We start from the raw sequence: 13,106 nt of genomic DNA on the forward strand, positions 1-13,106 counted from the left end.
GTCACTTCAAGCTTATTTACTAGCCAACTAGTCAAAGTGTTTACAGCACTATTAGTTTTGAAAGGAAAATCTTGCTCAAGGGAAGTAATGGGTGCTTCTGAACTAAACTCCACTATGACAACAATGTTAAGCTCTTGTTCCAGAACAACTTCTCTTACTATTTTTAAAACTTTTCCATACTTCTCAAAGGTTTCAATTATGTCTTCTTCTGTATCAGAACTATCTATACCAGTTACATAGACACACTTTTTGGCATCAACGCCGTACCTGGTTTCAATATCCATAATGGATTTCCCAACAAACAAAAAAAACTACAGTGAGAATCTACACACTGATAAACAAAACAAAATACAATTAAATGCTGCAATTCAGTATCATTCCTTCTGGCTGGCTCGCCACTGATGTAACACTCTTAATTCTTTCTGTAATGATCTCTATAAAATATATATATAAAATAATAACAACTAAGGAATGGCTGGTATTTCTAGGAACACTCTAGGAGGAATGATACTGGGCACAAAGATACAGTTTGAACATTTGACATTTATTCACAATTATCAGTATCAGTATGTGGTGTATGTAGTGGGTGTAGTGTTTTGAAGGGCAATGCTCAAGCACTCAAGAGTTATTGTCCATGAAGAAAATTAAAAGAAGAAGAAAGTTATCTGCAGACCTACTACCTGGGTAGTGTAACTAACGTTGGAGATCTCACGTAAAACAAAAAAAAACATGAGTGCACAGTCCTATCTGTTATCTCTCCGAGTCCACGTACGACAGGAGCAGCATCCACCGGATGACGATAGGACTTCAGTACGATCCAATCCACAGTCAATTTACACTGGGAAAAAAAACAATCTGCACATAGCAAACAGTAACAGTTCGATATTAGTTATCAATTCAACTTATCCAAATATCACACAAATCGTCCTCCCTAATTGTATCCCTTCCCATGGTAACGCTGCAACATAGCCATGCTACAGCGAGAGACAACAAAAAGGCCTGACTACAAAATGCGTCCGGTTCTCTCATTTACTGTTGCTAATTCGCATTTTTTTCAACAAAACCACGCTAGTCTAAATGCAAAACATACCCCAAAGTAAAATAAAAAATCGTTATTTCTTTACAATAGGTAGTTACTCATTCTAGCAGCACAATATCACCACGTGTTATCTGGCACGTTACACATGAGCAAAATACATTCTGACCATTTCAATAAAATACAAAACTATAACTTCACATATCACATATATATATATCTCCGATTGGTTTTAAACTAATTCTTTCAAATACATTTGGTTTCCACTCAAAACAATATATTTCTGTTCAAATTCAATTATATTCGTTTCGACCATGCTAGGGCTAAGCTACAACATATCACCACGATATGTGACGTTAAAAAGAAAACTTACCGAAGACATCAGATGAAAGAACAAAACAAAATGTAGCTTCCACTTCTTATATTATTAATTCTTTACCGATGAAAGTAACTTTACTATGTCAAATTATTATATTATAACTTAATTCTTTGATTTTGCTTCTGCGTGTTCGTGTCGACAACTCTCCTCTTTTCGTATGCTCTCCTTCTGTACTCTAGAACTTTTTCTTTTAAGCAACCCAACCACCTGAACACCCTGTTACAGCGTCCACTCGTGGATATAAAGGGGTATTGCACTAGCGTGTAAATGCGTGAAAATAAGTGTAACATATGTAACTTTTACATAGAAAAGGTAATTACCTTTTCTATGTAAAAGTTACATATGTTACACTTATTTTCATTACCACATACAGCGTATGCCAATGATCTGAAAAAGCAGTTGCCATCGGCTTGAATAGTTTTGGTCTGATAGGGACATCCCATGGGCCCAAAGTCAATGGTTTCATTGAATATCTCTGTGTTGTCATTGGGTGCATTCAAGTGCAATGCAATGCAATATTATCTGTTGTTGTAAGAGGTTTAAAACATAAACCTGGATTTTTACTGTCAACAATTATTACATCTATTGTCCCTTCTTGTGTTCCAGTAGATGCATTTTTCTGGTTCTCATTGCACCACATTCTGGCTTCTCCAAAACACACAGAAGTTTGACTTTTTTGCTGTAACTTTGCTGGAACAGTCCATTACACTCATCATCACTTAACCTCCGTTTACCATTACCTTGCTGCACCTCCTGGTTAGCTGTCAAAACATAGTTTGGGATACTTGCTTTAGGTTTACCTTTCAGCATCGAACTATAGGATTGAAGTCCGTCAAACAACTGAGATTTCTTAGATGAAGCACCAGTGACCTCAGAATTACTTGGTTTAGAGTTACCTTTCAACACAGAACTGTAGAGTGGACATGTGTCAGAGGATGTTGATTGGCTAAATGAAGCACTACTTGTCAAGCTTACTTTAGCACCGGTGACCTCAAATTGTGTTCTGCCAGCGTTTAATGAAGCAGCAAGGTTAACAACATGTGTGTACAGCATTTGAATGTTATCATAATAAGCCACAATGCTTGTTCCTGTACCAAATCCACACACACCACGACCACTGCGCTGATGAGAGTCAACAACCGCAAACCAAGAACCTTGTCTTATAACTGCACAGATGTTTTCCTTAATATTTAGCAAACATGGGTAACACTTTATAATAATTCAACGCTTTTTGGCATTTACAAAGTCTTAACTAATAGGTAGTTAACCCTTTATAAAACATTTTGAAACATTAACAATACATTATTAAATAGTTAATAAGCTTATTATTAAATGCTATGTTAATCATTAATAAACACTGTTAAACATTATGGATTTGATTCATAATACAATTCATAAGGTGTTTGATAACTGCATTACCATACTTTATAGACAGCTTGTTAATATAGTTGCAAACCAGTAGTTTATAATCTGTTAATGGTACATGAGCTGGTATAGAAAGCATTAGCAAATGGTGAACAAAACATTTACATTACCTTTACAAAGCATGAGTAAATAACTTACATATTTACTTATGTCTTTAATTAATGTACGCCAAGTCGAATACATGATGTACACTAATACTTAGCAGATGTCTTAACAACTATTTTATAAACACTTACTAATGATGCAACTTGTGATTAGTAATGCAAGTTATAAAGCATTTACTAACTGTTAGTTAAGGCTTTTGCGTGACCTAATCTAAAGTGTGAACTATCTATGCCTTATTAAACATTTATAAGTTATTTATTAAGGTATTCTTGTCCATTCTCGAACCTCACATTCACAAAGGCTGAACATACCTCTCTCAAAAGGAAACAGACACGACACAATGTGATACACAAAATTACTATTTTATTGAAGTAACGACAGGCATTTATGTTTATTACAGCCATTTTCTGAAAATATAACACAGCTTTGGGATGAAACCATCATGTGTAACAAACTTTCATACCAATTCTACTGTATTGCTTCTTAATGGAAATAAAATACTATTTTATTAACCAGGTAAATAAATGAACAGCTATTTCTTCTAAAAAACAAAAACACAAAATCTCTGCCGGGCAAACAAGGTTTGAATTATTGGTAACTATACATCTCGAAATATTTTGATACACAAGCACACATACATTCACAGCCATTTCTTCTATGCCGATAACTTGTACTTCTTTGATATGTCATAGATGATTCTGCCAAATGCACCTTGCCTGTGTTTCTTAGCGAGCCATTCATTCCACTCAATCACGTTAAGGTGATCAGACAGCAAACTCTCTGCCCGATTTCCCCGAAACCTCCAGATCTGCTCCTTGTATGTTCGCCAGGCCCTTTCAATGTGCTGGGTATGGGCACCAGTATGGGGATCTACATACCACCTACTGTGGTTAACTGTGTGGTGGTTGTACCTTAATGCAGGGAGTATGCGGTAAGCACGCCACTCGTCGCTGATGATTGATGACCCAGGCCTCACATGATGGGCAATCAAGGGGACTAGATGTCTTCGAGATGTTTTCTCCACAAGGCGTAAAACTGGCTTACCATTTCTGTGCCCTTGATGCCTAACACTCAACATCCCAAAGACCCACTTTTTTCTCTGCCATCCGCCAGCCATTCGTCCTCTCCCATACTGAAGTAGAAGCACGTACACAAAAGAATATGGACCACAGTTAGTTTGATATATAGATAATAATATTTGCAAATATTTGAAGACAGTATTATTTAACACACCTTTCTTTCGTGTCGAAAATGGCTCTCATCAATAACTACAAACTCCCGTCTTCCACCAATGTGTTGGCCTCTCCTCCTTCTCATCCTCTCAACAGCTGTGATGCAGACCTCCCTGAGCTTTTTGGCCATTTTTGTAAGGGTTGTTGAGCTTGCTGCAAGTTGTCATCTAGCATGTCGATCTGACGCAGTCGTAGGCCCTGGGAAAATCTACAACCCCCAAGTCCCCAAAACTATTTGTCATTCCATTTTCATAGACTATCCTATCAAGGACTGACAACACAATGGTTATGCATGACATAATTTTTTAAAAGAATAGTTAACCTATTCTAACTATCAATAGCATTCAATTTATGCAATTATTGTTATTACTAGGTAATACCTGTAGATGAATCGCATCCAGTCACTGAGAGACACCTTAGAACGATTGAAGATTGACTTGTGCCTGATAGATATTTGCTTCACCTTTCTTCCATGAGCATTTGCTCGACATATCCTATTAAAACACATATTTCTGATTTGATAGATGCACTTAACACATAACATTTTAATCAAAACGGGGACGTTTGCAGAATCTCCCAGATAGGGTATGCAATAAATTCATACGAAGCGTAGTGATCAACACCTTTTCTCCTTTTCTTTAGCTTCATGGCACTAATTCTGCATTTAACTTTAAAAAAAAAAATAGTTTCCTCTTCTGCAGCCACTTGATGAGCTTCCGTGCGTTCCTCCCTGAGGACTTCCCATCGATAAGCCGCTTGAATGTATTCATGTTGGTAGTAGCACATTCTCTGGTAGTAGTCTACCCTGTACGGAAATAAATGGTTAGTTAATTACCCATAATACCCCCAAAATTCCCGCTGACAGCAACACATCATCATCACGGGACAGAATTTAATTGATGCAAATCATTGAAGCCGAAACAAGAAAAGATGGAACCTAACAAAGCACTTACCATTCGTACGCGGTCCCGTAAAAATCATGGACAGATGGATACCTCTGGAGAAAAGGGAAAACCTGACGGTACAGGTAAATATTTGCTGACATTTTTCTAGATAGTGCTGTCTGCAATTTCAAAGGCATATGCCGTAAGTTTCAAACGTCGCTAGCTAGCACCACATAAACTTGCTGAACTGTGTGATTTCTCGTACAATTCGTCAATATATTATGTGGCTAGTTTAGCTAGAGCTATAGTTATTTGGGAAGTTGTCACGTTTCTGATATACAAGAATATATTACAATAAGTGATTGTAATTGTGTTTCTGGAAATATGTAAGTTTGATAATAAAACAAGGTTAAAATTTGACAATTTCCTATAATGTACTGTCCATAGCTACATCCCAGGCCCCAACTGCTTTGGTTGCTAACCAAAAAATGGTACATGAGATGGAGAAGGCAAAGCTGAAAATTGAATTTCAGCAGGACAAAATCAATGAGTTGACCAAGGACAGGGATTACCTAAAGGAGTAACTGGCATCTGGTAAATATAAAAAAAAATACAAGCCATAAAGTTTATACAATTTATAATTACAATTGTAAATTGTCTCAGAATATAGCCTGTGGTTGCAGCCACCCCAACTGTCTGCAGTCTCCAGCTGTTTACTAATGTCAAGTGACAAACCTTTGGCTGCGCCCCGCCTTCCCAAAGTAGAAGAACCCGAAGAAGAAGGGGAAAAAGATCAAAAAATCCCACGAGGCGGCCAAGTCAAAATCACAGACACTAAAGAGAGGTAAAAAAGAGATTTGTATTTGCTGTGCTTGTCAATGTATGACTGAGAGTGTGGATGCTTACTAACATTGTGGGGTTCAATACTCATTGTATCTTTGAATTGCAGCCAATACACCAGAACAGGTGGTGACCCGATACCAAAAGGCACCAATTGCTGAGCTGTTTATTGCTTCACGTGAAAAATTCTGTGACCTGCGCAAAAACGGTCAAGCAAAACAAATCACCATCGAGGCCTTTAAGGAATCCGGTAAACTACTACCAATAAAAAGTAAGTTAACAGTTTAGTTGTGATTTTTAAGTGAGTTTTCTTTTTGTTTTGTTTTATGTTTTGACTCAATGCACGATTGCAGAGTGCCAGTGAAGGCTGTCTTTTATTTTGATGAAGCAATACATTAAGCAATACAGTAGAATTGGTATAAAAGTTTGTTACACATGATGGTTTCATCCCAAAGCTGTATTATATTTTCAAAAAATGGCTGTAATAAACAAATGCCTGTTGTTACTTCAATAAAATAGTAATTTTGTGTATCACATTGTGTCGTGTCTGTTTCCTTTTGAGAAAGGTATGTTCAGCCTTTGTGAATGTGAGGTTCAAGAATGGACAAGAATACCTTAATAAATAACTTATAAATGTTTAATAAGGCATAGATAGTTCACACTTTAGATTAGGTCACGCAAAAGCCTTAACTAACAGTTAGTAAATGCTTTATAACTTGCATTACTAATCACAAGTTGCATCATTAGTAAGTGTTTATAAAATAGTTGTTAAGATACCTTTGTGAATGTGAGGTTTGAGAATGGACAAGAATACCTTAATAAATAACACAAAAGCCTTAACAGTTAGTAAATGCTTTATAACTTGCATTACTAATCACAAGTTGCATCATTAGTAAGTGTTTATAAAATAGTTGTTAAGACATCTGCTAAGTATTAGTGTACATCATGTATTCGACTTGGCGTACATTAATTAAAGACATAAGTAAATATGTTGTTAGTTATTTACTCATGCTTTGTAAAGGTAATGTAAATGTTTTGTTCACCAGTTGCTAATGCTTTCTATACCGGCTCATGTACCATTAACAGATTATAAACTACTGGTTTGCAACTATATTAACAAGCTGTCTATAAAGTATGGTAATGCAGTTATCAAACACCTTATGAATTGTATTATGAATCAAATCCATAATGTTTAACAGTGTTTATTAATGATTAACATAGCATTTAATAATAAGCTTATTAACTATTTAATAATGTATTGTTAATGTTTCAAAATGTTTTATAAAGGGTTAAAAAGTTAACACTTGCCAAAAAGCGTTGACTTATTATAAAGTGTTACCCAAACATGCATCAGACTGCAGAAGTGCTCTCTGGAATGCTTCATCAAGAGACATGGAAACATCTTGCAATGCCTGACCATACATGTCAATTCCAACATAACCGCTGTAGGATTCCCCATATCTTATTGAAAAGTTTTTGTTACAGAACGTTTGCGTTGTGGGCAATTCAGCAACAGCAATGTAACCTCGACCAGTTGGATCATTGATCTTTCCAAGGCATCTCATGTTGGTATACAGCTGATCTCCATGCAACAGTACACCATCCAGATCATGTGCTGTCCATGTCAACACATTCTTTAACTCACTCATCATTATTGCAGTTAAACTATTCAGTGCGCATTGCCTGTTTCTGTTGTAACCAAAGCACCTGTCACCTTGATGAAAGGAGCCTCTTATGAAATTTATCTGAGGAAAGTCAACAGAGTCTGTTACATAGACAGATTTATTAAGATCATTGTCAAAGGTTTTGCCAACAGAATTGCCAGAGTTCAGACCAGAGTTCATGCCAGAGTTAAATCCAAGTTTAAATCCAGAGTCCATCTTTTTTTTCAGAGGAGAAACAACCTTGTCAGTCATGTCAATTAACACCTTTTTTTTAAGGGGAGGTTTAACCCCGTCACAGGGAGCCTTTTTTATGGTGAGGAGGCATAACCTCAGGGTCTGTCAAGTCAAGAGAGGTTTTACCAGTGTTACCACAGTGCTCAGCCATCTTCTTGGCTGCCTGGGATCTTCTGCTGGGTCGTGGCATCTGCAACACACAAAGAAAGAGCATCAGTACTGTTAAGTCTAACATACCACTAAACTACTATTAAACTATTTCATATATGCATACAGGATATTTATGTACAGGGATGCAAACAGGTAAGGGGTAAAAAAAAGGTGAGAACATTGCATGGATAGAGAAAACCTGCCACAACTAGAGGGGTCCGGGGGCATGCCCTGCAAGGAGAACATTTTGATTCGCTTTACATGCGAATATCTAGTTACTTCTAACAACCCTACATAAAATGATTCAATAGATGTGGGAGCTGAATACATCAACATGACAAAAACTAAAAGATGAGATGGAATTGTAAGTTGAAAATCAGCTTAAAGTAGCTTCTTTAATAACAATGGAAAATAAAGATCACACTTAGCAAGACATTATACGGAGACTGATAACTGCTAACGTATCCACCCTGTTAAAAAATAACACATTTAGACTAATCTTGTGTCTAGTTAGTCAAGTTCCACAGCTAGCCTGACGTTGCAACATAAAAAGTAACTGTATACCTGAACTGCCTCCTGTATAGGCTACCAAATTGCAAAGTCCTTTTTCATATGGAAAAAGATATGAATACCTTATGTAAATTATGGCTGTCTTGTGCATAGTCACTTTACTGTAATACATTTTAGATTTTAGCTATTAGTCTAGCCTACCGGGCTCAACAGTTAACTAGTAGCCTAACTAAACTAGCTAGTTAACTTTCATATGGCCTAACATTGACCGTCTTAAATATGCACACTTCACCGTCAGTTGATTTATCATATCATCAATTTTTCTACATATAAATAACTAATTATATAGCCATGTTGATTCTATTTTGTTGATAACAATGCATGACCTACCGTTTGCCAAAATCTGAAGGTTTTAGGATTGAATGCAAAATTATGTACGCTAGGTGTCTCCAGCCCTGTTCCTTTTGAGATACCTGCCTGAAGGTTTTGGCTCCAACACTAATTTAGCACACCTGATTCTAATAATTAGCTGACTAATCAGGGGGCGTGTTCACCAAACATTGTAAGGCTAAAAGTAGTTCCTAACTTGACGATTTAAGAGAAACTCTTAAAAGTAGTAAGGCTGCGTGTCGGTCTTCATTTTTGGATTCCTACATTCCTGTTCTAAAGTATTTCACATAGCGTTTTAGCCCCAAAGTCTAAACAAATAAAAAATGTCTGCTGCTGGCAATCCGCTTTGGAAACATTTGGTGATAACGAGCTTTTAAAAATATATCGCCTTAATCTCAATGATAATATGATTGATGTAGTTCTTCATAGAAACAGCCCAATAACACCTGAGATCAAGGTTCTGACAACTCTACACCACTTGGCCACATTGCGAAAGTGTTGCTATGCAGCGCAGTCAAACTAGGTATAGGCTAGGCAAAACCTCAGCCAACAAATATCCTCTACAAACCCCAACACATTCTGAACACACAGCAAATATTTTGCAAGCCATTTAGTTCGCTAGCTTACACTTTTAGAGTGACTGACTTAACTACCCAAGCCAACAGCTACCTCCAACACACAAATCTAAATAAACACTACCTCAGCAATACACAATTAAATAATGCTTTTTCAAACTACATAAATCCCCGACGGTATCCTTTTTGTCCTGCAGCAAGGCATGCTGGGAACCAATAGCGTCTCCACTACAATGCTGTAGTGTTCTTTTAGTGTTGCACATACCAAGTACATATGGTTAACGTAACAATGATTTTGTTGTCAAAAAAGTTGTAAATTGTTTGTGCATGCATGTTTAAAAGGTATAAATTGTATTTATTACAAATTTATGAACACAAAATTTCTTGGCACACTAGAGGATCGAACTTACAACCTTCTGACTTGAATACATGGGTCTTATCCGTTACACCACTGACTTTTCGCTCATGTCAGGTTTCCTAAACACATGATGCAAGAAATCCGATGGGCTGACTAGCAGCATCTTATCTACAAAGCAAAATGGTCCTGGCTCTTCTTGAGTAGAAATCCCCTCAGAATGAAACATTACCATTATGATTATACTGCTAGACCGCTACTGTGATGTACCTGGATTCCTGTTTCACTAAACAGATAATCAGTATCATGACAGGCTTGAAGGCTGTGGCTGGGTTTGAACCTATGACCTTGCACTTCACAGGAGACCATTTTATCACAGTGAGCTATTGTCAGTGCTGTGACTTCTTGAAGATAATCTGTGTCAAAGACGGTGAAGATTGGACAAACTTTGAAAGGAGGGGTAGCGGAAAAACTTTTTTTAATTACTTCAAAATGGCAGCTGCATCAATTTGGCTGGTATCACAAGTTAACATGTGTCAGACATCACTTATTTAAGGTAAACAAATCTATAGTTATTGCCAAAACGCATTTTTGCTTTCTGTGGCCCCTCCCAGTGGTCACATGACACCAAATTGTTTGGACATCCTCAGAAGAGGGTCCCGAGTCACTGTACCAAGTTTGATGTCAATGCAGCAAGGATTCCCTGAGATATGACCTCAGTTCCTTTTTGACGGCTTTGTTGCCATCTTTGATTTGCTGTAACTGACAAACGATTTGAAGAAGCAAAAATCCATTCAATAACTTTTGTGGGGCTTGGTCTGGAGATCATGTGTGCAAAATCTGTGGATGATTGAACACAATTTGTGACCTGTGAAACATTTCGAAGCTTTTTGATAAGACCGGAAATTGCGGAAAATCCAAATGACCGGAAATGACGCAATTGACTGCGTTGAACTCGTCTTGATCCAGGGAATCCAAAGGTACCTCATTTTTTTTAAATAGGACATACGATTTAAAAGTTACATATGTAAACACACCTCCAACTTTGCCCCATTGGTGGCGCTATAGTTCTTGACACACTGGCATGACACTTGGTGACAAGAGCCACTGTACTGTCCCCAACCACTGTGCCAAATTTCAAAACTTTCCCACAAGCGGTTCTATGGGCTGCCATAGACTCCCATGGCAGAATAAGTATAACTAGAGAGGGTACCATTTCTGGTGAAATTGTAGGGTGTGCTTGCTTGCGTCGGTTGCACAGGGGGGTCCGTTTTTTTTGACATTTTTACAACCGATATTTCTGTATATTTTATATAAAAATGCATACATATTATTGGTGGCCAAGCCGCGAAGCGGCGCAGCCACCTCAAGTGTTTCTACCTTTTCTTATAATAATTATTGGTGGCCAAGCCGCGAAGCGGCGCAGCCACTTAAGTGTTTCTACCTTTTCTTATAATTGGTGGCCAAGCCGCGAAGCGGCGAAGCCACTTAAGTGTTTCTACCTTTTCTTATTGGTGGCCAAGCCGCGAAGCGGCAAAGCCACTTAAGTGTTTCTACCTTTTCTTATTGGTGGCCAAGCCGCGAAGCGGCGAAGCCACTTAAGTGTTTCTACCTTTTCTTATTGGTGGCCAAGCCGAGAAGCGGCGAAGCCACGTAAGTGTTTCTACCTTTTCTTATTATTGGTGGCCAAGCCGCGAAGCGGCGAAGCCACTTAAGTGTTTCTACCTTTTCTTATTGGTGGCCAAGCCGAGAAGCGGCGAAGCCACGTAAGTGTTTCTACCTTTTCTTATTATTGGTGGCCAAGCCGCGAAGCGGCGAAGCCACTTAAGTGTTTCTACCTTTTCTTATTGGTGGCCAAGCCGAGAAGCGGCGAAGCCACGTAAGTGTTTCTAAGCAAAAAAAATATGCTTTTAAATCTATGTAATCTTTATAAATAACCAGAGTGGGTACAATTTCTGGGGAAATTGTAGGGTGTGCTTGCTTGCGTCGGTTGCACAGGGGTCCGTTTTTTAATGACATTTTTACAACTGATATTTCTGTATATTTTATATAAAAATGCATACTTATTATTTATAAAGATTACATAGATTTAAAAGCTTTTTTTTTTTTGCTGCTCATTTACAACTGAAAATACGAGTGAAGTGTAGAATGAAATAGATGTCTTCTCATTTCCCCTGCAAGAGGCAGCCTCATCGTTGAATCAAAACAAATACATTTGGCAGACCGGTGTAAAAATTGACCTAATCTCTATGACTTAAACGTCATTTTAAGTTTTTCCCTTCTCATGATATTTTCAGGCATTTAGCGTACTCATTGCATTCATTCATTAATAAAGAACCCCCTTTGAAGATTATTCTACGACGTTACCCGGCAGTAGAAGATGGAATCGCGATTCAAACAGTACCATCTGCTAACTGAAAATATGCCCCCCAAAACGTAAATAAGCTTGACATTTATTTAGTGGAAAATCGCTCATTCATAAAAAGCTCACTGGTAGCGATCAGTCAGTAACAACGCAAAATGCGATATAGCCCTGTGTGGAGAAGCTGCCCCGGTAAATTATACTACTACAGTACTAGACTACTGCTGTGTTCGTCTTGGTAGCGATTGCGTTGGTTGAATTGGATTTAACGTTCCGTTGTACGGTTTATGCTGAAATTAATTATTTTCATGAACAGATTGACAACGTTTAGGCTGTGGCAATGAAGTTCAGGTTAGTAGTTAGATAGACTTTTGATTTAAGTAAGCGGAGTGCCGAACATGTTCTGTCGCCGTTTGACTTCCTAAACAGCTGTGTACTGTAGATGTTTTTGTAGTGTGTCTCGCGTAAGCTACAGCGTTGCAGTGAGCTACACTGGTTTGAAACCACAGGTAATGGTAATTTCACCAACAAATCGTTTACTAATGTCGGAATGAATCCTACAACGAAAATGTATATGTGAGGAATGTTTATTTTAACGATTGAAAACAGATACATCATAGACCACTGTAGTATGTGTTGCCCGGGCAACACAGGCTAATGTCATGATGCTAATACTTCAGTGAAATAGTAGACTACTGTTTCCGAAAGTAGATCTACTTCCTTAATAATATCAGCTTATATTGTACATTACACATCACAATTGTGTGTCATATCACAAAGTAAAATGAGTAAATAGTTATCACCCTGGCCTCTTTGCTTGTGGCGTTTCTGCAGCTGCCTTGCAGTAAAGCTATAGTTAGCCTAGCTATCCCCCAAGTTAACAGATGCGAAATGAATGTTCTGCCAAAGGTAGTCACGCGTGTTTTCGTGACGTTAGTGACGTTAGTAACGTCAGTGACTGTGGC

Source organism: Osmerus eperlanus, chromosome 13, assembly GCF_963692335.1.
Source record: "Osmerus eperlanus chromosome 13, fOsmEpe2.1, whole genome shotgun sequence".
Taxonomy (NCBI): Eukaryota; Metazoa; Chordata; class Actinopteri; order Osmeriformes; family Osmeridae; genus Osmerus; species Osmerus eperlanus.